Raw genomic sequence first — 27,150 nt, 5'->3', positions numbered from 1 at the left:
ACGATCCACGGTGCGGTATATTACGTTTCCCTGTGTGGAATTGGATTGTGTTTTTTATCACAGTAAAATCAACATTCATCTTAGACTCCAAAGACAATTTATTTTGTTTTTTTACTTTCATTTAGCGTGAGTTGTTGGTGGGACAACTAGCAGGAGTGCATTAGACCATTTGTTTAGCATTTTTCTGTCAAAAATGAGCCGACGCCGTCAACCAAGCGTTTTTCTGTTTGTGACACTTTGAGCAGAGTTCAAGAAAAAAATTTGGGAGTGTTAGCTCTCCTGGACTCAAGATTGTTTTGTTGCACTTTTCACCCACCCCCTATAATCAGATAATCCTCAGTTTGTTTGGTACTGTCGTCCAGTGCTTCAGCCCGTGAATTGATAATTTCATTCCAGCCCTCCCTTTGAGGCGCACTGGCAATTCTGAATCCCCCTCCTCCTGTTTCCAATCCCTGCATTCAGGCCCTGCAGTTGGTCAAATTGCCTAAAGCCTGAGTGATTGTAATTTCTGAAGAGGTTGCTGAGTGGTGCTTTGAAGGAGGGGGGAGGGGAGGGCAGTAATGGCAATGGCACCGGCAATAAGCAGGAAGGGTAGGTAAGAGTCGGGAAGTGTGTGTGGAGCGTGAATGCAGAGCTGGGTGGTGTTAAGTGCTGTCGTGGAGGAGTCGAGCTCTGCCTCATGCTGGTCACAGCCTTGTTCTGGCTGACCTAATCCCTTATGAAGCAATTAGCCTTTCACCTGGACAAGCTAATCAGAAAACGACACCAGCAAGAGTAGCACAAACCACCACCTCTAAAAAGGCCGGAGTCCAAAAGGACGTATGGATCAAATTGGTGATTCAAGTCCGGACGTTATTGGGGAGACCTCTGGGAATCTTGCAGCCCATATCAGGAAAAGTCAATCCCACTCATTAAAATAACTGCTTTGGCTTCTTTAGGCTTACAGAAGTTTATTTAAATTTAGTCCCACTTTCAAAGGAAATACTGTGATTCTGTTCTAAAAACCATTTCCTTTTGTGTTTTCATTGCAAATTATTTTGAGCATAAAATATCTTATTTCCAGCGTTCTTGATTCTTCTGGTGTGTGTACCCTCTCATCACCAGAGTAGACACTTTTCATGTTATGAATTTTCTGAAAAATTATTTTGATGGAAGGGATGGCTGAGTAAAAACCTGTAATCCAGGACCAGAGAGGAGGCAGAAGATGGATGAATGAGAAGTACGAATGGCAGATCTAGAACGGTTTTCTAAGTGTGGCAGGAAGCTCCTGCAGAATTTTGCTAGAAAACTAAAATACTCAAATAAAATGGACAAAATTAACCTTTTTGTCTAAATTAGCATTGACACATACAGCACGTACTTTTTTCCAGCATAAAACTAACGTTATGTCTGGCGCTGACTTGAATTAGCATTTTATTTTTATTTTAATAAACCAGAACAAAGTCCAAATTAAATGTTTATTGTTAGGAATCTAAATAGATTATTCTGAATGTTGGACTTCACATCTTTTTATTGTATTTACAGGTTTACAGGTTAATGTTTCCCCTCCCAATATGGCCGACCTGTTTATGCATCCCTGTGACTAAAGGAGGCAGTCAACATGAGGTCTGACTACTTATCTTTGTTTGAAATATGTCTGCTGCTGAAATTTGGAGGCTGAAACCATTTAGACCCTCAAGAAGGTGTTAGTTAGAAAATAGACCGCTGAGATTTCATTGACTTTCTACCGTCTGTGCTTCCTCTGGAGCCACTGATGTTTTATACCTCGTTTCCATGGTGACCCTGTACACACATAGCCAGGTATCCCACAACACATTCAAAAACTCCGACCAAAGTGGAGATTTATGAAATATCCGTTCTTAGCATTTGCTTGTGGACGTAATTGTTGTTTTAGGATTCGCTTCGTCAATGCCAAGACAAAAATGCTCCGACCTCACATGTGTGATCTGTGTTTAAAACTCGCTTGTTTATACATGACTGGTATTGCCCACCACCTAGCTATTCCACATCCAAGAAATGTTTCTCGGCAAAGACGCCAAAGATTTGGGGAACTACTGCCACCTACAGCCTTGGAGTTGTTTTGCTATAAACGAGGTCGTGTGGATCCAAGTTTATTTTACTAGATGGGTGTGCTTGGGCTTTCGACAATCCAGCTACATGTGTCCATGGCCTGTTTGGTACAGTGACGGTCACTACACTATTTTGTGGTCCGGAGTATTCAAGAGAAATTCCAGTCGCTTGGACTCCACTGGGCAGGCTGGGCTCAACCTTAAAGACATGATGTGTAGTTTTTACCTTTAATCTCTGGAAATATCCATCAAAACATTGTTGAAAATTAATAAAAAATAAAACGGTCCTTCCTGCAAAAACAAAACACATCTGCTAAGGCAGCAGCTTTCAGAGCCGTGTTAACCTTGTGCTCGGTCACATAGGTGGCAACGTGACTGGAAACTGAGTTTCTAAACTGCTCCCAAACAATCAAGTCACGTAACTCCTCAAAGGTTTTAATCTCCAGAGATGAACACCAACAATAAAAATGAGTAGCCAGTTCTCTGGCAAATTCCATGTTGGTTTGTACACTGGACTTCTCCCAGGTCCCAGTTGTTGAAACATATTTACAGCTTTGTACCATAAAAATCGGATCTAAAGTAGGGTGTGGGTCTAGCATCAAAAGGGAAGCCGTATTAGACGCCTTGATTCCTTCTGGCCGGCTTGGGGTCCTGTACCTGTTGATGATGTCACACTAGATGATTGGCTGGATATTCGACCAAAGCCCTTTTCAGATAGACATTCTGGAACATTTGCGGACAATTCAACTGTGTTTTCAGACACACCACTTTTGTCCCGGAACTTGTCCTTTCGGCTGCGTTCACACAGCAGGGAAAAGTTCCAGAAGTCTGACAGCGGCGGGGTGTTGGGGGGGGGGGGGGGGGAGGTTAGAAATCGGACTCATGTTAAGAAGAAGAAGAAAATATCGTTTCTACAGCGCCTCTCAAGATAAAAATCACGAGGCGCTTAAGCATAATTCTGCGCACACGAAGACGCATAAGAGACCTGGATGATGAAGCTCAATGGTTAAAGGAATCACTGAAGCGGTGTGAAGGGCTCCGTCGTGCATCTAGACGGTACCGTAGGAGGCGAGCTGCCGTGGTTCGCCGCTGCATGCTACAGCAGCGAGCGCCGAGCTATGTAGGTGTGCACAGCATCCCCCGGTCCCCTCCTCCTCCCCCTCCCCCTTGTCCGGAACTCTACCTCACCAGTCTGAAGCAGCCACCCTGTCCGTAACAAGTCCGGACCTGTTACTAGGGGCTTCGTCCGGTAAAGTTCCGGAACACGTTATCCAGATGTTTGTATTCAGACACAAAGGTCTTACGGACAGAGTCCGGAACATTTCCGTTTTTTATGGCCTGTCTGAAGGGGGCTTTACAGAGCTGGTCACCACGCTCAAAAAAATTTGGGGAGTAAGAAACACAAATTTAATAACAAAACTGCTAAAACATTTCCAAAACCTATGTGAAAGAACAGAAGTGAAAAAGAGATGCAATATATTTATGCTGAGTGTTATTGCCGTAGTATGATGACATCATCAGCAGGCGCAGGACCCCGAGCAGATCCAGAATCTACAGCGCCATAAAACTAGCATTGCATTCTCTCGATGGAATTAACTGAACGACCATCAAAGTCTGAGGAGTCACGCCGAGGTCGCAATCTTTCTGCTCCACGGGTAACGTTTATCATAATGTTTTTAAACTAGCGACAGTCACGATGACATGTTGTAAAACGACCCTGAAATGTATGTACTGCCCCCTAGTGCCAGACACTACACACTGCCACTTTAAGGCGAGCCTTAGCATCACTGTGACGATAAACGCGCCGCAATAAACCACAACTCTGAAATCCAGACAGCCGCTTTGCTTGACATGCATAGTTTTTTCTTGCATGCTGGCATCTCCAACTTCCACCCAATCAAGATGGACAAAGCTTTTCTTTCAGTGTTGAATAGTGAAGCCAAAATTTCTCAATTACTTGAGCAGCCATGTTGGTTTTACGGGACCAAAGTGTTCACATACCGCTGAAAGTCCCGCCTACTCACCTGCACATAATCATGAAGTCTTTAAGTAACTATCTTGTTCGATGGAGAGGCAAAACCTATATTGCAGTCAGGCTTTAAGGGGGAATTGTTTTGTTTTAGCTTCAAATTCCTGTGTTTAGTTTGGTTTTGCTTGAAACCGAATCTGGAAAAAGTGCTGAATTTGACTGTCGGGTCATTAACTCACACCTGAATATTCAGTTTTAGAATCACTATAATGCACTAAAAAGGCAAAAGTCAGTCCCCATTGCAGCATGTCATTGTTTTCCCACCGCAGGTCTGATGTAACATGAAATCCTGCAGATTTTTTTGTTTTGAGTCCAATTCCTCTATTTGCACTGCCCTCGTTTAACCCCTCTGCACGACTATCTGCAGCCTCCTCAACTAAACAGGCTTTTTGGAAAACGGTTGTTCAGGATATTGGCTGAATCGCTTTTCGGTGGACCCTTTTGTCTCAGACAGGAAATTGGATTAAAAAATGTACATAGGCATTGAGGATTGCCTCTGTGCATCTTTTCTGCTGTCACTTTTTCATTCGCTGAGGAATAACAACTTTAAGAGCAGAGCAGCACCCAACGTTTCCTGTTCCAGCGTCGTGTTGATGCACAGAAATTTTCCATAAGAAATGGATATACAGCATGCATGTGTGTGTGTGTGTGTGTGTGTGTGTGTGTGTGTGTGTGTGTGTGTTTGCTGTGCATGTGCTGACTACAATTTGGGCTCACACACCGTCCTGTCAGGGGTCTGTGCGGCTAATCTTTATGCACTCTGTGACCTCCTCACTGCAAACCCTGCTAAATATATTATTCCCCTGGGCCTTTCATTGCTGCGTGGTGTCAGAAATCAATATGTATGAGGCGCGTAGATGGGAATTTCTAATAGATCTCTGCGGCCCTGCGCTGCTCTTCAATATCTGCCTTGGACTATTAGTGCCGGCTCAGTGGCGGTGAAATAACCGAGATAATCTTTTAAGGTACCTTTCTTAAGGTGGAGCAGCAACTCCCGCTTTGCATCTTCCTCCCTCCTGAGTGCTAAAGATGGGTTCACATGGCGGGTGTTTAGAAAAAGAAATGTGCACACTGATCAGGATCTGACTGTCGGTGGTGTTTTTATTTAAAACACAGCTGAAAACCCACCGACGATTTCACATAGAAAACAACACAAACACACAAGCGTCCACGCTGCATTTTAATGTGGATGTATGTGTGTGTGTGTGCGTTCTCTCTCCCAGCTGAATGCTGATCGTTTTTGCAAGTGCGTGCATGTGTGTGTGTAGGTGGATGAGGGTATCTGGAGGGATGTACCACAGAGCTAATTGCCCATATTCCTAATGCGGGGATGATTTGCTGCAGCACTTAGCAGCAGCAACAGAGGAACCTGACTCTCCCCAACCGCCACCACCACCTTCACCCTCCCACCTCGGTACCCACTACACCGAGGAGGAGAAGAGGAGACATCCGGCATCAGCAGGCAGTTAGGGGATTGGTATGGGGGGGTGGAGAGAGGGAGGGAGGGAGGGAGGGAGGTGGTGGTTGGCTCAGACAGCATGTGGTCTCCAGGGAGGTGGAGAGGCTGAAATTATTCTACGGTCACACGCTTTTCCACTCCCCGCCTCTTCCCTCTCCATCTCTCAGCGAGGACCTCGTGTATAATCCTTGGCGCTCGCCTGGCTCGTATATCTGCCGTCCCTAAGACAAAGGTTATATCTCTTTCCTCCAGGACCACTAGACCGCATACCTGCTCCATTATCACCTCATCATCAGCACCTGTAGAGAAGAATTAATTACACCATTAAAGCATTTGTCACATTTTTTCAACCTTAAGAAAAATGATGACAGAGCATGTTAGGAAAAGCCCACTTGAAAAACAACGAGGCAGTCATGCACATTCGTATATTTTCGTGTGTTTCCCTCTTGGAGTGTTTGCAATGAGATTCAAGTCATCACAGATGTTTTTATCTCTTCTTTATTATGGGTGAAGCATCACAAGCCTGACTGTAAATGGCTACAAATCTTTTGTTGTGGGGTTTTGCTGAGAAATCCTGAAAAATTAAAAGCTTACCTGCTCTAGACAGCTCCTTGGCTAGACTCAGTTTGGAGAAATAGAGATCAGCTCTCGCCAAAAAAAAAAAGAAAAAAGAAATGCAATAAAAATATCACAGACTGCCAATAATTCATTGTGTGAATATGATAAATGACCCGCACTTGTATAGCACCTCTCAGAGTAAGGACTCCAAAGCGCTTTACACTACAGTGTATCATTCATCCATTCACACACTCATTCACACACTGATGGGGATGAGCTACGATGTAGCCACAGCTGCCCTGGGGCGCACTGACAGAGGCGAGGCTGCCGAGCACAGGCGCCAACGGTCCCTCCGACCACCACCAGCAGGCAAGGTGGGTTAAGTGTCTTGCCCAAGGACACAACAGCAGAATTCTCTGTCCGGAGCCAGGATTGAACCGGCAACCTTCCGATTACTGGACAACCCGACAGTTAAAGCACAGATTTTAATACGAGAGTGTTTCACATAGATGAACTGAACAAAAAATAAAATGAAAAAGTGTTTCATAACCAGTCTTGCTTATAAGGACAATCTTCAAGACCAAAAATGTTTCATTCATATTAAGCTGAAAGGCTCGGTGTGTAGTGCAATCTTATTTCTGTGGTCTTTGTATGAGTACCTTAACCAATGGATGAGCTAGCTGCAAATCCAAGCTGGCCAGGACCACTAGGGATGGGTACCTTTGACATTTGAATCGATTTGGTACTAATTCCTGGTACTTAACGGTACCAATTTTTGATACTTTTGAGTGTTTAATATTTTAATTCTCTTTTATAATTAAATATATATTTTTCTCAATATATAACCATATTTGATAAATATCACGGTAAATAACATACAACTGTTTGTATTTTAACATTGTCCTTGTAGTTTTATAAGCTGATAATTAAACTGAAGCAAACATCTTTTCTGTGAACTAAATTTACTGTGTATCTTCATTCCTTTTGCCGTCCTTTTTCTTAGATTTTTCCTACTGGGAAGTTAGAATTTCCAAGGCGAAAGCGATCGCACCATTAGCTGATAACAATGGTGGCAATGGAAGCTAACATATCAAGCTAACGTTATCTTAAACAGTTTATTTAGCTGTTGGAGCAGATTAAAACGATGATGCCTCACACTTAGATTGTTGTCGCTGGTTTCATCTTCACCCAATCACCCGTCGCATTTAGTAAAGTGAAGCCAAACTTTAGAGCGCGTTCATGTTCTTCTAGTCGGAAAATCTGAGTTCCAAGGAGAAAGCGAACGCACCATTAGCGGAACGGAAGCTAACATATCAAGCTAACGTTATCTTAAACATTTTGTTTACCTACCGTAGCAGATTAAGATGAGGATGTCTCACTTAGATCGTTGTCGCTGGTTTCATCATCACCCAGTTACCCATCACATTTAGTGAAGTGGACCCGAGCTTTAGCGTGCGTTCTTTCTACCATGCTGCTCTGTTTACAACTGGCTCGCAGCGACCGACGACAAAACGCTCTTGCGCATGCGCAGCTGTTTAGGCAAGTTCTCGTTATGAAGGACGGGTACCGAAACGAGGCACCGTTTCAAATGACGTGAATCGGTGCTCAGTCGGTACTATGGAATTCAGTCGGTACCTTAAAAAGTACCGAATTCGGTACCCATCGCTAATTGCCACCACCTTGAATCCGGCTGCATATACATCAGACTAGAACATTGTCATAAAGCATTTGGATTCTGTGATATTTAGCTATGTTTGCTACTCTACTTTCCAAAACAAGATTGTTCAAACAGCTAATATATTAATGTATGTGTTACTTGTCTACAGAAAATAGAGAAAACATCTGAATCATTGGTCTAAGTGGTATTTGAATGTAACATGATGCTTGCTCAACTCAAAGGTTTGTGGGCATTTCTAGACTTTGCTAGTGAATGTGCTCCTATCAACTCTGATGCAGACTGAAATAAGTAAAAACCGTAATAAACTGTAATTAGACTTTCGGAATGAAAGTCCAAACATCTGGAGAGGAGGAGGGAGAGTGGGGTTCAAAGAGCAAGAAAACAGGACAATGAATTCAAGTCTGGCATCTTCTGATGGGTTTTGTCTAAGTTTCGGTATCCAGACACACGTTGTGGACATGATATCTTCCTTCCATATGCAGACATGCACTAATACACACCTCCCTCATGCTGCTTGCCTCCATAATTACCTCCCTCAGGTACTGCTACACAGGGAAACACCATGCACGCACTGCCACCGGGGGCACTGCGCCAGGGAGAACAGACAGCAGCCATTCAGGGGGCAGTGAGGGAATAAAAGAGCTGGAGGAGGTGGAGGCGCGATTCTGATGACGTATGTGTGTGTGTGTGTGTAGTTGTGATGGTGTCACGGCAGGCATGCGTTCTAATTACGCAAGGTCTCCCACAGCCATTAGGAGCTGTCAGTAACATGAGGGAACGCATTCAGCCGGTTCAGAACAAGAGTTCAATGCAAATCCACCGCAGAGTGTTTGCATGCAAGCTGTGCAAGGCCCTGCAGACGGCTTCAGCTTCGACCTAAACAACGTCTTTGTGCGCTCGTCTATTTCAGGAGATTCCAAACCAATCAAAAGTTATTTGCCATGAGCAGAGCTTCCGGGTAATGTGAGATTACCCACAAATGCAGAGTGTTTTTAAAGATGAGACTGTTTAGCTGTCTCTGATCCCAGGTGAGGATGAGCATTTTACAAATCATTTAGCTTTGAAAAAGGTTTGTGCTCAAAAACTCAGTGAGATTGTCAAAGACGTGCAGCAAAGACACCAGTTTGTACCACCTTTGATGTATCTACTTCTGTTTTAATCATAATGGTTACGTCACCAAATGTAAAATCATCAAACTGCTAAAAATCTACCTTAGACAAAGCCAGTCTCACCTGGTGTTGAGAAGAACGCCCGTGCCATTCCTGTCTCGGTGTGGTCTGCATGTGTCCATAGCCTGAAGCTGACTTGTATGGGAGACTTGTCAGCCCCCCCCCCCCCCCCATGTCCTGTCAGAGCTGGGAAGGGACACTATTTTTATATGTGGCAACCTGCCACGTCAGTTTTTTTTAGGTTTACTCCACTTGGACATGAGCTGGACTTTGGCATCTGTGTCCCTGTTTTACCTTACACTCCATTAAAATCTTATGAGAAACTGGGGTTTACACACACTTTAGTGATCAAAACAAAATGCAGTTGATCAAAGTAATAAAGAGCAATGTTGAGCAGCAAAATGGCCTGTCAATCCCAGTTTGATACCGTGCTACTGGCCATCTGTTTATAAAAAGGTGCATGTCTCTCCACAGGAAAGTTGCGGCTTAACTTTCTTTGATTTTGAGCCTGCATTATCCAGATGTTAAGGAAAAGTGCGACCTCTAACAGCTGGATAAAGTCAAAATCTCACTTCACATATATTATTAGAACATGGCTGAACTGTGACAAATCTGGAAAACAATCATCGATGTGAAGGCAATTACGAAGCTGCTGTGCTCTTAGTTGTCCTCAAATAGGTTATCTGATTTCCTATTTTAGTTCCTCCACCACGTTTCCATAGAGATCCAATATGTTAGCCAGGCACTAATTCCATGGAGGCATGACTGTTTCACATCAAGATGCAGCTATGTGCTAGAAGATCACTCTTCATGCTAATGGTATGACGGGGCTGAAGATCACGCATAAGGTCACGTGACCAGTCTGGCTTTGAATTTCCCAGAACCCTGCTGCCGAGTTGCTTCCTGCTCCTTCACGCTCAACCCAGAACCAAAAACACTGCTCATAAACCAACACACCCTCACTACAGAAGGTTTTAGCTCAAAACAATCTCACTCACAATCAACGCATGCCTTAAGTCAAAATCCTGCAAAAAACATCAAACATTAAACTTTTTTCAACAAGATCTTAATCCTGTGACCAAGACTTTTCAGATTGTCACATTTAATGCTTTTCCTTCCAGCCATGGACATTTTCTCCTGTTAGACAGTTGACTGAATTGTACAACAGTAACCGGCATTTACGTATGCTTACCGCTAGCTTTTTCAAACTGCGGCCGGCTTCGGACTCTGATTGGATCATCTCTTGACTAGACCTGCCTTTTCTAGTTGCTGATTGGTTCTTTTTTCCATTCATTTTTACAATTGTTAATGTAAATTCTCGTTCAATTAAATTAAATTAGAGTTTTTTTATATAGCGCCAATCATGACAAGAGTCGTCTGAAGGCACTTCACACAGTAAACAGTCCAATACAGGTCAGTTCATTAAGTCAATCAGTACAAAGTTTCCTATATGAGGAACCCAGCAGGTTGCATCGAGTCACTGACTAGTGTCTGGGTCTTTACAGCAATCCTCATACTAAGCAAGCATGCAGCGACAGTGGAGAGGAAACCTTATGTTTACAGGAAGAAACCTCCAGAGAATCCTGTCTCAGTATAAGCAGCCATCCACCACGACACACTGGGGATCGAGAAGACAGAACACACACACACGCACACACACACGCACGCACGCACGCACGCACGCACGCACGCACACACACACACACACACACACACACACCGTTGTCGCCTTTCATTTATCAACAAAAAACCCACACACAGACTTCTGTTATATTGAGTTGCTAGTCATTGAAAAATGTAACTTGAGATGTTTTTAGAGTAGACGATTGTACCATTCATAGCTGAAAGTTAGCCTGTAGCACTTTTAAACTTAAATTAAAATCAAACAAAAATGGCTTCACTGTCATTTGCTTTTGGGCTGCTCCTTTTACTGGCGTCTATTCTTTCCACAACGCTGTTGCTTCTTCCTGCTCAGTGTTCAATTACAAATGCTGACTTGGTAACCCTTGCACGCTCACATGTGATTGGTTCTGGAACCAGGAAGTATGAAGGCATACTTCATACAGATTGTAAACAAAGACCACCTCCCTCTTCAGCCTTGACCCTCCCAGGTGGCTGATAAGGAAATCTGTTTCCATGTAACCTTCCTTCAACATGATTGTGGCATTAGACTGTTTAGTGATTATTTACTTATTGCACCTTTAACAAATAACTTTCCTGCTTTGTCAACTTGTGGGGCAAAAACCACATTTTCATGATTTCTTTGGCTACACAATAGACTTTTTTCTTTCAAAATGTATAATTATACACTTACTTCCATAAACAAGTAAGCGGTCTATAGCTGATAGTGCACATCTTTAAGGGCTAATTTCATGATGATTCTTTCTGAAATCAAGCAGCAGAAGTCATGTGAGTCGTGTGCGTGTAGTAGTTGCACCTTTTTGTTGTAGCTAAAAGGACAAATAAACCTATAATGATCAGCTGAAGTCATACATTGTTCTTTGTTTTAACAACGTAGCATCTGCAAAGCTAAATATTAAGTCACTGCCTCTGAAAGTCTTAACAGCAGATCTGAAGATCTCTGCCATAATGGCGCAGCAGGTATCAGACAATCGCCCCACGTCACGCCGCCTTGTCTACGAGCCCAGCTGCTGCTGTGAGACACACACACACACACACACACACACACACACACACACACACACACACACACACACACACACACACACACACAAACAATCATTTCCCTTTGCCTGTCCCTCGTGCCTTCCCCTTTAAAGAGACACGCGGGTGGCTACGCTCCACTTGACATGAGGGGTCTGTATTCTCACCTCAGAGACGGAGGATGGGCATGGTTACAGGCTTTGATGGCTTAATTATTGCTGTGGAAACAGGAGTGGTTAGAGGGAGAAGGAGCCAGGGTGATGTGAGTGTTAGCAGCTCTGATAAGCTTCTGAGGATCTGGATTGGCTCTGAGGTCCCAGAAGGCGTCTAAAATTCATTCTTTAGTAAAAGGTGATTTTAATGCTTAATTTTTCAACACTGAATAATCACAGCTGAGTGATTTAGTAGTGGTTTATTAAATCCTCTGTAATTTTAAAATGCCAATAACAGTTTTTTGTGCAAACAGTTAAACAAAGCATTGATTTTCTAGATACAACGCTGAGCGGAGTGCTGTCACCATTGTTCAGGCGGAGAAAAATCTTTTCAACTTGCATGAGCAGAGCTGATAAAATTAGGATGTTTAAAAAGGATAGAAAAAAATTACAGAATGTAGACAGTTTTATGCAAATAACTGTCTAAATAATAGGTAAAGGACAGTTCTGACTTTGACAGAAGTCTGCTTCACTCTTGTTGCCCCTGTGTATTCCTATTTTTTGCTGTTTACAGGTTTCAGATCAGCCAAAGCAGAAAAAAATCAACATCAAAGATACCCTGAGTCAATGTAAAAGTGAGTTTCACCGAGAAACTTATAATACACGTTGGTTTTTAAATCGGTCACTCTAACGTGAAAAGTCTTCTATCCCTATTTCCTGCATCGGCTGTCGATGGAAAATAGCTTTCATGGACTCATCCACCTTGTCTTACAACTGCAGAGGGAGGTGTTAAAGAGCAAATTACAGGTTAAATATTTTTTTTTCTAATTCATATAAAATGCTGTCCAAAAATACCATTTAAAAAGCTTATTGTGGATATTTCGTTTTAAAATACACAACAGCAGAGTTTTCTAGTAGAAAGTGTCCTTTCTCAGCAAAGCTTCTATAAATGCTCTTTTTTCAAAATCTGAACCTCTAACTAACTAAAACTTTATTTATATAGCGCCTTCACATGGCCCAAGGACCAAACAAAGTGCTGCACCTCAGAAATAAACATTGAAACAATAAAAACATATAAAACCATTTAAAAACCAACAAAAACATGCAGATAAAATCTAGGTGGGGCAGCAAAAAGTGCAAAGCCATCCGTTAACGGGACTCTTCTTGAATAAAAGCTAAAGAATAAAAGTGAGTTTTCAGCTGGCTCTTGCCGAGCGTGGTGGCCTGTTTAACACGTGTAGGTAGCTCATTCCAGAGCCTCGGCCCCAGCACCGAGAAAGCACGACCCCCTCGAGATTGTAGTCTGTGTTTAGGAACGACCAGCAGTCCTTGTTGTGCTGACCGAAGGTTCCTTGCGGGAACATAAGGATGGATCAGATCCGCCGGATAACGTGGAGCCAACTCATTTAAACATTTAAAAACAAACACCAGAACTTTAAACAAAATTCCAAAAGAGACTGGAAGCCAGTGTAGGGATGCCAAGACAGGCGTAATGTGGTCAGATCTCCTGGTACCAGTCAGTAACCTGGCTGCCACATTTTGGACCTTCTGTAGTTTCGTTATGGAGTCCTGCTTGATGCCTGCATTAAGTGAGTTACAGTAGTCCAGTCTGGTGATAATGAAGGCGTGGATGACCGTTTCCAGATGTTTACGTGATAGCAGCGGCTTGATCCTAGCTATTCTCCTGAGATGGAAATAGCAGGATCTGATTGTTCCATTGACCTGGGTGTCCAGTGTGAGCTCTACATCCAACTTTGCCCCCAGGTTGGTGACCACAGCCTTCTCAAAAGGTGCTAATGAAGGAGCCAATCCCTTGGGCACATCCATGTTTGTATTTCGGGCAGAACAGGATAGTCTCAGTTTTATTCTGGTTAAAGAACAATACATTTTGAGCCATCCAAAACTTGACCTCCTCCAAGCAGTCCAAGAGTGGTTTAAAAGAACTTGAGTTATTGCATGATACAGGTAAATAGATTTGACAGTCATTCGATGAAACAAGTCACCCAGCGGCAGCAGATAGAGGGAAAAGAGGAGAGGTGCCAGGACTGATCCCTGAGGCACTCCACACTGCAAATCAGCAGTATCAGACGAACAGTCCCCCAGTCTTACACAGTCTCTGACGTAACCAAAGGGAGTTAGAAGCTGCCTCAGCTCAGTGTGGAGATTGGGTAGTTTTAGGGTAGAGAGGTCATGTTATCAAGTCCGTGTGTGTGTTTACTAGTTTTGGATTGTGTTCTTTTGATAAACTATAGTGTGTGAAGGCTGTACCAACTCCAGCGTTTCCGGACATCAAGTCCACAGGTTTCCAGATAAGAGAAGCAACGCTTCTGTCTCAGTGCCTGAGGGCGTTATGTGCAGCTGAAAAGACTGACTTCTGTAGCCCGCATCGGTCGGTACCGGGACAGGGAGGTCTGTGCTGGGCTCCAGAGACCTGTGGCGGGGTTTAAAAAATTAATTGCGGATTTCTGGAGCTCAGACCACCGTCAGAACCAACCACCAGCTGATTTCCGGGTTGGAACCGGATCAGAACCGCCGCACCAGGAGAGGATGCGCAGCTTTTAAAAATACCAGCTCGACTGTCTCGCTTGTGTTTGGGTCAAATCCAGCTCACAGAAGCCCGCATGAGCTCCAGAACCAGATCACAAGTGTCTCTCTCGCTCTCACTAAGAGCTAAACTACGTTAGGTGAACAGATATTAACGAGTATGACCGCTGACAGACGCTCATTAGTATTAATATTAACTGACCGATACTATTTTAATTGCCTGGTACACTATAGTAATCTGTACAATATTGTGATGTTAGCACACTAACATGGTTAACCCACCAGACACCTGCTGCTCCCCCGCTGCTGCTCCTCCTTAATCTCTCTGCTTTGGCCGATCGTTTCTCCCTCTGGTTTGTTTCCGCCCTCTGGGGCGAGCAGCAAACTCATAACTTTAAGGTTTTGGTCCATCATGAGTATAACTGTAAACATTTAAAGTTTCCTCTGTGTCAGAGCTGGCATTAGATTCCATACTTTTCTCTGGATAACAGGACTCCCTCAGCTGACGTCACTTGGCTTGGCCAAAAAAAACAAACTTTCTCACAAAAATGACTCTAAAAGCCTAAATAATTTATGTATGTGTAAAAAAATGTTTAAAACGAGTTTCTATTATTTTTCTCTAAACATTGGTTCATGGGAGTCTTTAACCTGCAATATGCTCTTCAGGAGAGTAAAGCGCGCCTCGGCTAGTTTAAGCTAATCGTTAGCATTAGCAACATGATGGAACTCCTTCAGGCTTGTGTTATTTGTGGAGATACAACGTCAACATTGAAGAGCAAATGGAGGCAGTGGATGAGTTTCATATCGTGAATAGAGTAATCCTGCTGTTTACTGCCCCCCTCTCGTCGTCGTCTTCCTCAGCTTATACGGGTCCGGGTCGCGGGGGCAGCATCCCAACTAGGGAGCTCCAGACCGTCCTCTTCCCGGCCTTCTCCACCAGCTCCTCCGGCAGGACCCCAAGGCGTTCCCGGACCAGATTGGAGATGTAACCTCTCCAACATGTCCTGGGTTGACCCGGGGGCCTCCTGCCGGCAGGACATGCCCGAAACACCTCCCCAGGGAGGTGTCCAGGAGGCATCCTGACCAGATGCCCAAACCACCTTAACTGACTCCTTTTGATCCAGAGGAGCAGCGGTTCTACTCCGAGTCCCTCCCGAATGTCCGAGCTCCTCACCCTATCTCTAAGGCTGAGCCCGGCCACCCTACGGAGGAAACTCATTTCGGCCGCTTGTATCCGCGATCTCGTTCTTTCGGTCATTACCCAAAGCTCATGACCATAGGTGAGGATTGGGACGTAGATCGACCGGTAAATCAAGAGCCTGGCTTTCTGGCTCAGCTCCCTCTTCACCACGACAGATCGGCTCAGCGTCCGCATCACTGCAGACGCCGAACCAATCCGCCTGTCGATCTCCTGATCCCTCCTACCCTCACTCGTGAACAAGACCCCGAGATACTTAAACTCCTCCACTTGAGGTAGGACCTCTCTCCCGACCCGGAGTTGGCAAACCACCCTTTTCCGGTCGAGAACCATGGTCTCAGATTTGGAGGTGCTGATCCTCATCCCAGCCGCTTCACACTCGGCCGCGAACCTACCCAGCAAGAGCTGAAGGTCAGAGCTGGATGAAGCTAGGAGGACCACATCATCCGCAAAAAGCAGAGACGAGATTCTCCTGCCACCAAACTCGACACACTCCACACCACGGCTGCGTCTAGAAATTCTGTCCATAAAAGTGATGAACAGAACTGGTGACAAAGGGCAGCCCTGGCGGAGTCCAACCCTCACCTGGAACAGGTCCGACTTACTACCAGCTATGTGGACCAAACTCACGCTCCTCTGGTAAAGAGACTGAATGGCCGTTAACAGAAAGTCACCCACCCCATACTCCTGGAGCGTCCCCCACAGGATGCCCCTGGGGACACGGTCATAAGCCTTCTCCAAATCCACAAAGCACATGTGGATTGGTTGGGCAAACTCCCATGCCCCCTCCATCACCCTTGCAAGGGTATAGAGCTGGTCCGCAGTTCCACGGCCAGGACGAAAACCACATTGCTCCTCCAGCTAATTTCTACTTCCTGAAACAGACACACATAGTCAGGCATTCTGATTAAATTTAACAGCAAAAGAACCCAGAGCAACATTTGAATCCTACAGACTTCCCTTCTGAGTCATCTATAGAAAGAAATCCATATCTGATAGTGAAAATTGTTTGCTGATCTCAAACATTTAGGTGCGACAAACAAAGCAAAAACAGGAGGGAGCTTGTAAATGTAAATTAAATCAAAGTGAACTAATTTCCATCTTTTTTAAAGATGTACCAATTCATAAACGGTTTAAATTCAGTAAGAACTAGCGAGAATTCTTGGTTTTAAAAGAAATTGTGGATAGCTGCAAAGAAAACATGACTAAGAACAGCTTCAGCCATGATCAGAATGCTCTTCATTTGTATTTTGATAAGCAATTTAGACAAAATGTATTTTTTTACTTTCTGGATTTCCTCATGCAATTTATGGCAAACCTTGTACATGCAAAGTCATGCTAGTCGTGCCAAAAGTAAAATGCAATTCAAGAAAGAATAATGGGCAGGTCAAAAATGTGAGTTTTGGCACATTGATGAGATATTTCACATGTATAGCCAGTGCTGCAGTGAGAATCCTGGCATTAAGTCACAGACCAACACAATAAAATTGGCATAGGAAATGTTTAATCTCTGGGCTTTTTAATCATTGCATGCATTTTTAATACCTTTTTAATTAGCATCACGTGATTTGTTTTGAATCAGGGTCAAGCCCCAGAACACCATCCCTGATGTGACTTTTTAACACAGCTGCCATTTAATATGAAGAAGGCTTAAAGAATAAGCACTGCAATGATGATCACCTTATTAAATATTGATCCTGAGCAGTTTGGTAAAGACTTTCTAATGCTCTTGTCATATGTCTGGCTTCAAATTAAAGGCAAAAAACTCCATTTGGGAGGTCATGATAAATACACATTTTGACTTGTAGGTGAAGGGCAGCAATCACAACCAGGTGTTTTATTTTGGACTAGAGCTGAAACAACTAATCGATTTAATCGATTATAATCGATTATTAAAATAGTTAACAACTTTTTTAGTCATCGATTAGTTGTTTAATAATCATATTTTACCGCATAAAGTCTATTTTTACCACAATCTGACATCGGTTACAAGCTGTTAAATTTGCCGCCAGTGTGTGGCAGTAATGAGCCACTGACCTACCAGTGGAGCCGTAGAAGAAGAAATGAGCCAATGAGTGCCCTCGGTTTTCATGACGTATCACGTTACTGACGCTCATCTTGCTGTGAGAGATGGCGGAACAAGAGGAAATACGGAAGAAAAATAGAAGCGACAAAACTGAAGAGAAACCCCGGACAAAAACCTCACGAGTATGGGAGCACTTTACTCTAGATGCCTTGAAAAGACGGGTGACCTGCAAAATATGCAAAAACCATCTAGCATGGCACGGAAGCACGACGTCCCTAAGTGAACATTTGAGACGAAAACATGTGGGGGCTGATGCAGCAGAGGAAAAGCACCGCGGTCAAGTGAGCCGTCATTTGGAAGAGCCAGCCCGGTAAGTAACAGAAAATACACAAGCTGGACTTAGTGTTTTAGCTGAGTTTGTTATAGTGGATGTTAAACATGTTTTTTTGCCGCGTCAGTCTACGGTGTTCTACTTCTGATTGACTAGATGCAATCGTGAATCTCCTCCGTGTTGTGAATCATGCGCTTGCCAAATTCAGCACGTCTGTTTATAAGAATGTTCTCGTTAAGAGAAAAACGGCACAAACCCATAACTATGTTCCTCATTCAAAAAAGGACAACTCCGCGGTGAAAAATTTACAGACGAGCTGTGTCCAGGTGAATATAACGCTGCATAGTTGTACGCTTTCAATTTTTAAATACAGGAGAAATTCAGAAAAAGTCATTTTTTTACTATTAAAAGGCTGTTTTACCGTCTAACGCTGTAAAACGCCTCACAACACATTTTTATCATGTTTCTTAAACAGTATTACACAAAATAAACATTTTTCACATTTCTCTAGCTAATTTAAACACTCCCGACTCAAAGTAAAAACCTCATGAGCTTCTTACTTAGAGCTTTTTAATAGTAAAAAAATTAGAATTTTTTCTGAATATCTCCTGTTGCGGGCTATTTTGTAGAACGTAACCCTCAAAATAAATGATCACTGTATATTGTTAATTAATTCAAATAATATAATATTGATTTAGTGTTGTAGTGTGTGTGCTGCTTTATTTTATATGTGTACTTATTTCAGTCTATTTGTGTTTCTTATGCAGAAAAAAAAGCATGCAACGATGGACAACTACATGGGGAACAAGACACTCACCCCCCAGCAATTCATACCACTTACAAACTCTATTCTAAACATGCTGGTAAAAGACATGAGGCCACTATCCATGGTGGAAGGTGCAGGCTTCCAGCTAATGCTAAAAATTATTCTGGACTGATATTTTGCACTGTTTAGCTCATTTTATACTGCTGACTGTGTTCATGTGCAATAAAATAGATTGCAGTCAACTGCACAATTCTCTTATGTTTTTTTTTCTTAACTGAAATGCATCCATCACTTGTATAGGTTAAATAGCTAAACAATAACAAACCGATTAATCGATTAATCGAAAAAAATAATCGACAGATTAATCGATTATGAAAATAATCGTTAGTTGCAGCCCTATTTTGGACATTGCCTCCTTAAGTGTGACTGAACATTTTAATTATTTTTGATTAATTCATCTTTATGTCATTCTTTTTGAAAAACAAGAAAAAAAATCTTCACCATTATGTAAAAACGGCCCAATTTTGACCAAATGTCTTAAAAAAAAGTCATATTTCAGCATCTCTGACAGTTCTCATTAATGAACTTGAGGATCAAATTAGAATAATCATTGACTGTTGTGAATAGTTTAGAATTGTTGTTATAGTCATGGTCAAAAGTTTAGAAAACTCCACAAACATTGGTTTCCATTTGCTGCTTCTGTGTTATAGATCTTTTTTGACCCCTATGGTTCCAGGAGTACAAGTAGGGATGTCCAGTTTCATCCGTCAATATTGACCTTGAAATGTCCTTCCATCCATTTTCGGCCACTTATCTGTGGTCGGGTTGCGGGGGCAGTAACCTAGGCAGGGAGGCCCAGACTTCCCTCTCCCTAGCCACTTGGGCCAGCTCCTATTGGGGAATCCCAAGGCGTTCCCCGGCCAGCCGAGAAACATAGTCCCTCCATCATGTCCTGGGTTTTCCCTTAGATTTCCTAAGAGTTGGCCGTGCCCGTAAACCTCACCAGGGAGACATCCAGAAGGCATCCTAACCAGATGCCTGAACCACCTCAACTGGCTCCTCTCGATATGGAGGAGTAGCGGGTTGACTCCAAGCCCCCTGTTGAAAAAAGTCATTTTGGCCACTTTTATCCACGATCTCATTCTTCTGGTCCCTACCCAAAGCTCGTGGCCATAGGTGAGGATAGGAAGTTAGATCAACCGGTAAACTGAGAGCTTCGTCCTTCTGGCTCAGCTCTCTTTTCACCATAACAGACCAGTACAACGCCCGCATCACTACAGACGCAGCACCAATCTGCTCCGTCAATCTCCCTATTCATCTTTCCCTAACTCGTGAACAAGACCCCGAGAGGTATATTGGTCCTTGAAATATAACATCAGAAATGATATTTATTGGTTTTTACTCTTTTACTGACACAGCCTTTACATACCATACACATCAAACTTCTTCTCTCGCTCAAAACTTTAAAACTAGACCTTTACAAATTATGGTTTGAGGTTTTCTGTTTGCTTGGAACAACTAGCCTAGCTTACATTAAATTAGTTTGACTGCGTTGGTATTTTAGATACGTTTATGCAAAGGGTCAACAGCTGCTATGTGATCTTACTTTGTAAGACCTTTGCATTTTACCCTGATATGCTTTTAAAATGGATACAGCAAATTCTTGCACAATCATTGCAAAGAGTATCACATTTTTGTGCCCTTTTTTGTTTGGCTACTTGTCTATTAATGATTTACTGCAAGTTTGAAATCGAATTAAGACCTAAGGAGTTCCTGAAGGGATGACTTTAGTTTCATTGCAACGGTGCTCCATCGTCCTGAAAAAGGTTAATCGCCAAACTGTTCTTCGATGCTTGAAAAAAGTTCCTGTCAGAAAACGTTTAGGTGCATAACTCTAACTATTATCGTTGTTGTTGTATTCCTTACCTCACACCATACCTTTAAAACCAAGTTTTAGGGTGTTTTGCATTGTGTGGAACAGCCAAATGTCCCCACAATGTGTAAATGTCCTCACGCTACAGGCTAAAAGTCAATATTTGTCCACTTAAACATGTGAAGACACACACACACACACACACCTAAGAAGGACTTACTGTTGGGATGAGACAGGACTCAAAGCAGTCCCCTCTTTCTCTCTAGATGTTTTGCCAAATGCCCCAAACAATCTGAAGGTTCCTCAAAGAAAACGATTCAGTCTGGACCTTTAACAGAATATTAGCCTGTCCATGATTCACTTGGACAGAAGTGGCTTCTTTGCAGGCTATCCTCCAAATGTCTTCCGCTCGTCGTTCTGCACACCCTTCCCTACTTGCTGCCACTTCTGAGTAAGCTCTGGAGGAGCCTTGAATCCTGGATCAAGATAGATCAAATCCAGAAGATGATCCCGGTGCTCCATGGACCGTCTTGGGTGCCAAATATGGAGGAAACTATTTTGGGAGAGATTGAGTTGATCTCCAAGATAAAAATAGACTTTATAAATTAATTTCAATTGACCTGATCACTTCATACAACATTCTGGAGGTGATGCACTTTGCATGATCAAAAGGGGACAACAAACTTTGAGTTTAGAAATAGTGTGATTCTTGAAACATTTACGTCATATATGTAGATAAAGTATGTGTGTCTAATAGCAAAAATATCAACATCCTTCAGGATTCCAATAAATCACAGAAACAAACTGCATGCTACAAGTGGCAGTTCAACTCTATTAAAGGCCCACAGCCAGCTCATGGAGATTGTTGTGAACATAAATGATGGAAAAAACATGTTTGTTTAAAAAAGGTAATCATCTTAATATTCAACAATTCTATAATTACGTGTTTTGCAGCATTATTTTTCTCTCATTTTGGCTAAAATAGCACTAAACTTAATATTAAAATAAAAGTCCAAAACACTACGCATGCAGTCAAACACAATCTTAATGACACAAAGTAGAAAATGTCCAAACAAATTATTATAAATTATAGAGATATTTCACCAGTGAGAGAGATTAAAAGTTATTAATGTGGAGACAATGAAGTCCAGTGGTAAACAAAGGTCACAATAAAATCTGCCATCATAAAACATGGCAGCACTCTGGTTGCATGGCACGGGAATGGACCATTCATCATGGGAAAGAGGAGCCGTGCGCTTCTAGCCCATCTGTCTCGGGTTGTGGGAGGGTTGTGGGGTCGAGTTTAGTTTAATTGAAGATTATCTGCTTAATTACTCAAGCACAGCCAGCGTTAAACAGCCGTGGATTAAGGAAACGTCACAGAGGCAGACCTTGGGGTCCAGTGCTGTGCTCAATTAGCAGAGAGGGCCCAGATACGGCTCTCCCCCTCCTTGCCCATCACCGCCATTGGAACGGAGGCTGCATACTAAGAGACAGGCCGTAAAGATAATAAACACACAACTGAATGACTGCACGAGCACAGAAAGTCGAAGTGTGAACGTCCTCTCTGGACCTTCTGTTCTCTCCTCTGTAACTCTTGTCACTTTCATGGTCAAGAAGCCGCACCATAAACTCGGACATATGTGAGAGGACTGTAACCACAGAGGTTATGTGAAGATGGAACAAAATGTGCAGAGACCAAAAGTCAATGAGCTCCCTTGTTGTAGTGGGCAAAAATGTATTGAACTCTGTATGATTAGAGTAATAGATTCCCAAAGGGCATTTGCAGAGACGGCATCCAAATCAACCCGGCCCTTTGTGGAAAAAGTAGCATCTCTCATTGGTAAAGCAGGAATTAACTGTGATTAACCACGTTATTTAAAAAGCTACATGTAATTTCATTAGCTACACCAAGGATGATTACTGCAGGACCTGTAGAATTAAAAAGTCACTTCAGTATAACCCGTCTGACAGCATGAAGGACTAAAAGATCTCAGAAAACAACACATTATGTCTTGTTTTCATGACATTTTAGAATAAAACGACCCAAAACAAAACCTGAAACACTGCACCCTTCACTTTGTTCTGGTCAGAGTTCAATAATTAACAAAACATCTGTCTCCCCTATTGAGAACGTCCGGGTAATTTTAGTCAACCACTCCTTCGAATCATGCGGCCATGATTATTGACCTGAAAGGACCATTTCCCAGGCCATTTCAGGAACCTGAACTGGGATATGCACTCAAAATGACCCAGTAGAGTCGCTGAGCGGGACTTGTGGTTAACTCATGCTGATTTGATGTAAGTTAGTAGGGATGGCATCAGCAAACGTCACCAAACAACCAGCATTCATAAAATTGGAAGAGTTGCTAGTGAAGTAGAGTGGAAGGAAAGAAAAGAAGCAGTGTACACTCTGCTTTAAAATTGCTGTTTCTAAACTCCCAATGCACAAAAATGTGGTGGAAATCCCCCACAATGTGAGGGGTAGTGATAACATGGCTAATAAGAGACTGGGGCAAAAATGGCCTCTACACTTTGCTGGCCAACAGCAGGATTACGCGTAAGTCTGCCTCACACTTGCCAGAAAACAATTACAATCCCAAAGACTTTTGTGAGAATTCTGCAGAATGCCAAAACAAAAGTAGAATTTTCTGGAAAATGTGGGTCCATCCGCGGTAAAGCTAACTCTTCATTTCAGAAAACTTCATACCGACAGTCAGACGTGGTGGTGGCAGTGTGATGGTCTGGAGATGCTTTGTTGCTTCAGGATCTGGAAGACTTACTAGCTCTCTGCTGGAAAATCCTGAAGTACAATACAGGTGAAACTCCAAAAATCTGAATATTGTACAAAAGTTCATTTAGGGGGTCAGTAAGCCAGCTCAGTGGCCCAGTGGTACGAGTATCCACCCTGAGATTGGGAGATCGTTGGATTGGGAGATTGCTGGTTCAAATCCACTGACTTTATAAATGGGACCCAATACCTCCCCACTTGACACTCAGCATTAAGGCGTTCGATTGGTGGGAAAAACCACCAAATAGTTCCCGAGCAGCTCACTGCTCCCCAGGGATGGGTCAAATGTGGAGAAAAAAGTTCACCAGTGTGTGACGACTAATGTGACTTTAACTTTAAGCCAACATCCAGGCTAGATGACAGAAGTGGAGAGACGTAATGTTTTGCCTGATGCCAGTTAACTAGGTTTAGGGGAAATGTACTTGCTGGTTTAAGTGAAATGACTCAAGTTATCTTTGTCTGATATTTGTTTGCTGATCTTAGGCCCTGTCCACACGTAGCCGGGGATCTGCCAAAACGTAGATATTTTTCTACGTTTTGGCCTGTCATCCACATGAAAACGGAGTTTTTTCACACGAAAACGGATCTTTTTAAAAACTCCGGCCAAAGTGAAGATCTGCGTTTTCTCCGTTTTGGGTGTCTGCGTGTGGACAGACAAAACCGGAGTTTTAAGGTCCGCAACGTCACTTTCCGCAACGACAAAAAAATGCTGACATCACGTGTGCGACCTGTGTTTACACTAGCCGACAGCATGGATGCCCTCAGAGCTGCGCTCGCTTTATCAATTGTCCAAGCGCTTTTGCTTGTTTGTTGTTGCAAGCAGAATTACTGCTCCTTGCCGAAGACCACAGACGAAGGACGAGGTTAAGAACGGGGGAAGCACTGCCGCCTACAGGTCTGGCATGTCCTTACCAACGTATTTATCCGAGCACGTTTGGACAGAGTTTTTTTTAAAAACGAGGTGGTGTGGATGTAAGTTTTTGGAGGGGCGGATATCCGTTTTTAAAAAAACTGGCTACGTGTGGACTAGGCCTTAAACACACAAAAAAAAAAACCTGAACACATTTTTTCTCTACATTGATTTCCGAGTTATTCCTGGTTTGCATGAGAGTTTTGTGTAATTAAGTTTATTTTATGTCTAGCTGTGTTTTCATAGAAGCTCAGGTATTGTCATGAGGCAGGGCCTATCCCCGTGGTAACCAAATGAAAAAAGGAGGAGCTATTCCTTCCAATTCCCCAGTTGTGAATTTTAAAACTTTCACCATGTGATTCAAACTTATGGTGACACTTTCTCTTTTGGCATATTTCTGTGAAACCATCACAACAACATGAGAGTCAAATTCACTCTGGAGCTGCAGGAATAGAAAGTAGCTCATCACCAGCTGGATTCCTGCTCCTTGTCTTATTTCAATAGATAATTCAAAATGGTGGAAATCTAAAGAAAACATCGTTTGTGAACCAAAAATGTAATAAAACTAAATTTGATCAGAGGTTGTTTCAGTCTGCTTTTAAAAAACATTTTCACATTAATGTGAACAAACACAACTTGTTCACGTTGAACTCTGATTAAAGTTAATTTGTTTTACTCTTAATGCATTTCAGGTGTTCCCAAACATCTGGAATCTTCCTAAACAGCAAATATGCAAAAGTAGCAAATCTAAATCCTGAAGATTAGGAACGGTTAAGATTTTTGTTTTATGCTATTTTAAACTCATCTTCCACTGAACTACTGGGGTAGGGTTAGGGTTACATTGCAATCATACAGCTTACATATAACTCAGCTATAAGAAAGTGGAAACTATCTTATTTTTTTTGGCTTTTATTATTGTTGCTTTGATTAGAATAAAGTGTCAGGCCTACATTATCTCCTAAAAACACGTGACCTAAAGATGGTGTTTCAGATGAAGATGAATAGATTTAACCGAGATTCGGGAAATCAACCTTTCTGTTAGGAAAATGTTTTTTAAAGGTGTGGGTCACTGAAAATCCATTTTTAAATGATTATTTCTGATTATAATTGGTCACGCTGAGTTATTCATGCAGGCTGAGCATGAAAATAGTCTCCTACACCTATCTGTTGCATTATTGTCTGATAGCAAAAAGATGGTGAAATCTAGGATTTGAAAAGCCTGACGGATCTACATCACACTGTCACTGAACATTCATGGACTCACCCATCTTGACTCGTTACGGGGAAGGCTGTTGATGTTTAGCGTGCTGGAATCAGCAGAGACGTCTGCTAGTTTAAGCTAACCATTAGCATTAGCTACTTCACCACATGGCAGAACTTCTCCAGACTTGTGTTATTTGTGGACATCCACGTTGCAACTCAGTTGTAGAGTCGTGTTGTTGGCAGATGTCTAAGTATCAGGAAACAAAACTCAAAACCTGCCGTCTGAAGCTCAGCTGAGATGTTGCTCACTTCCACTTCCTGAAAATGCCCCCCCCCCACCCCCGTATGACTTAATCCTGACTTAGACTTCTCCATCTGCATTTGTGTGGAGACACGTAACGCCTTATTTGTGTCGGCGCAAGGGCTCTCCGATGGGCTCACAGAGGGTGACGGAGACATGGCCAAAATGTTAAACATCCATCAAAAGGGACTGAGACCGCAAGCTTGAGATTGGTCAGGATGCTGCTTCGTGTAAATTTGTCAACAGCTCCGTTAAAAAGTAAAAAGAGAGAAGTAGTACAAAATACGGCGCAAATTTGAACAAAAATGACGGGAAATGTGGATTTAGAGGTGGTGACCACATGAAGAGTTGGAGGAGAGTGAAGAAAAAATTTGTGTTATAAAGCCTCTGAAATATATAAATACACTATCGTGAACAGGATACATGAGTGTTATGGTAGCAGGATACCACAGAAAATCACGGCACCCTCTGTTGTCCTGGTGGGGGATTGTTTTGCATCACTCCGCTGCCTGTGAAGTATAAATCAGGCTTTACAAGTCATTCATTCCTACTAGTGACCACACTAGTTTACCACCTTTAAGTAAACTATTACAGATAAATGTAATGTTAGCATTTTAAAAACCAAGCAGAATTCCTTATTTTGGCATCGACAGGACAAGTTAAGGAATTCACACATTAATTTAAAACACCATCAAAATATCAAAAGCGGATCAACACGTTCATGTAGCCAGTGGCACAATTGTCAGCTGGTACATTTTCCAATAAAAAAAAGGAAAAAAAAACAACTAAATATGAACGGCTCTAATGTACAGTTAAATGTTTGTTAATCAGCAAAAATGCATGATTTTATTATTGATTTTTAAACCCAACTTGTATCAACAAGTAACAAACATTTTTATAGCTAATAAACATTAATCAGAATTCATTTTTTTATTATTTCTGTTTCCTGTAAAAGACTAGATGACCTGAAATGAATGTCTGACTAAAGTCTCTATTGGATGATTTGTAAGGCTTCTGTAATTAGATTTGTTTGGATATTTTAGCTTTGTGAGGATTAACTTTCCTCTCCTGTTCATCAAGACTCCATCAGCTTTTAGATCCCGTGCTTTTAGAAATACGACAATAACAGTGATAATCCTCACTAACATTTCCAGTGATCACCTGACTTCTGCTCACTTTCCCATCATGCCTCAGTCTTCGTCCTCATCTCCTCCACCCTGATTTCTCACCTCTCCTAATCTCCTCCTCCTCCCTACTCTTCACTTTCCACCAATCTCATTTCATAGATGTTTGAGAGATATTCAGGAGCTGCTCAGGGAAGAATTGCTCACAAGTGCATGGTCCATTTCTAGTCAGCAGAGCAAAGATTTATTCAGCTGAAAATAACGAGGCTGCCACCAAACAAGTCCTCAGTTGACTAGAAAATCTT

Source organism: Nothobranchius furzeri, chromosome 6 (assembly GCF_043380555.1).
Source record: "Nothobranchius furzeri strain GRZ-AD chromosome 6, NfurGRZ-RIMD1, whole genome shotgun sequence".
NCBI lineage: Eukaryota > Metazoa > Chordata > Actinopteri > Cyprinodontiformes > Nothobranchiidae > Nothobranchius > Nothobranchius furzeri.
The sequence above is the reverse complement of the archived record's forward strand: the minus strand, read 5'-3'. Positions refer to the sequence as shown.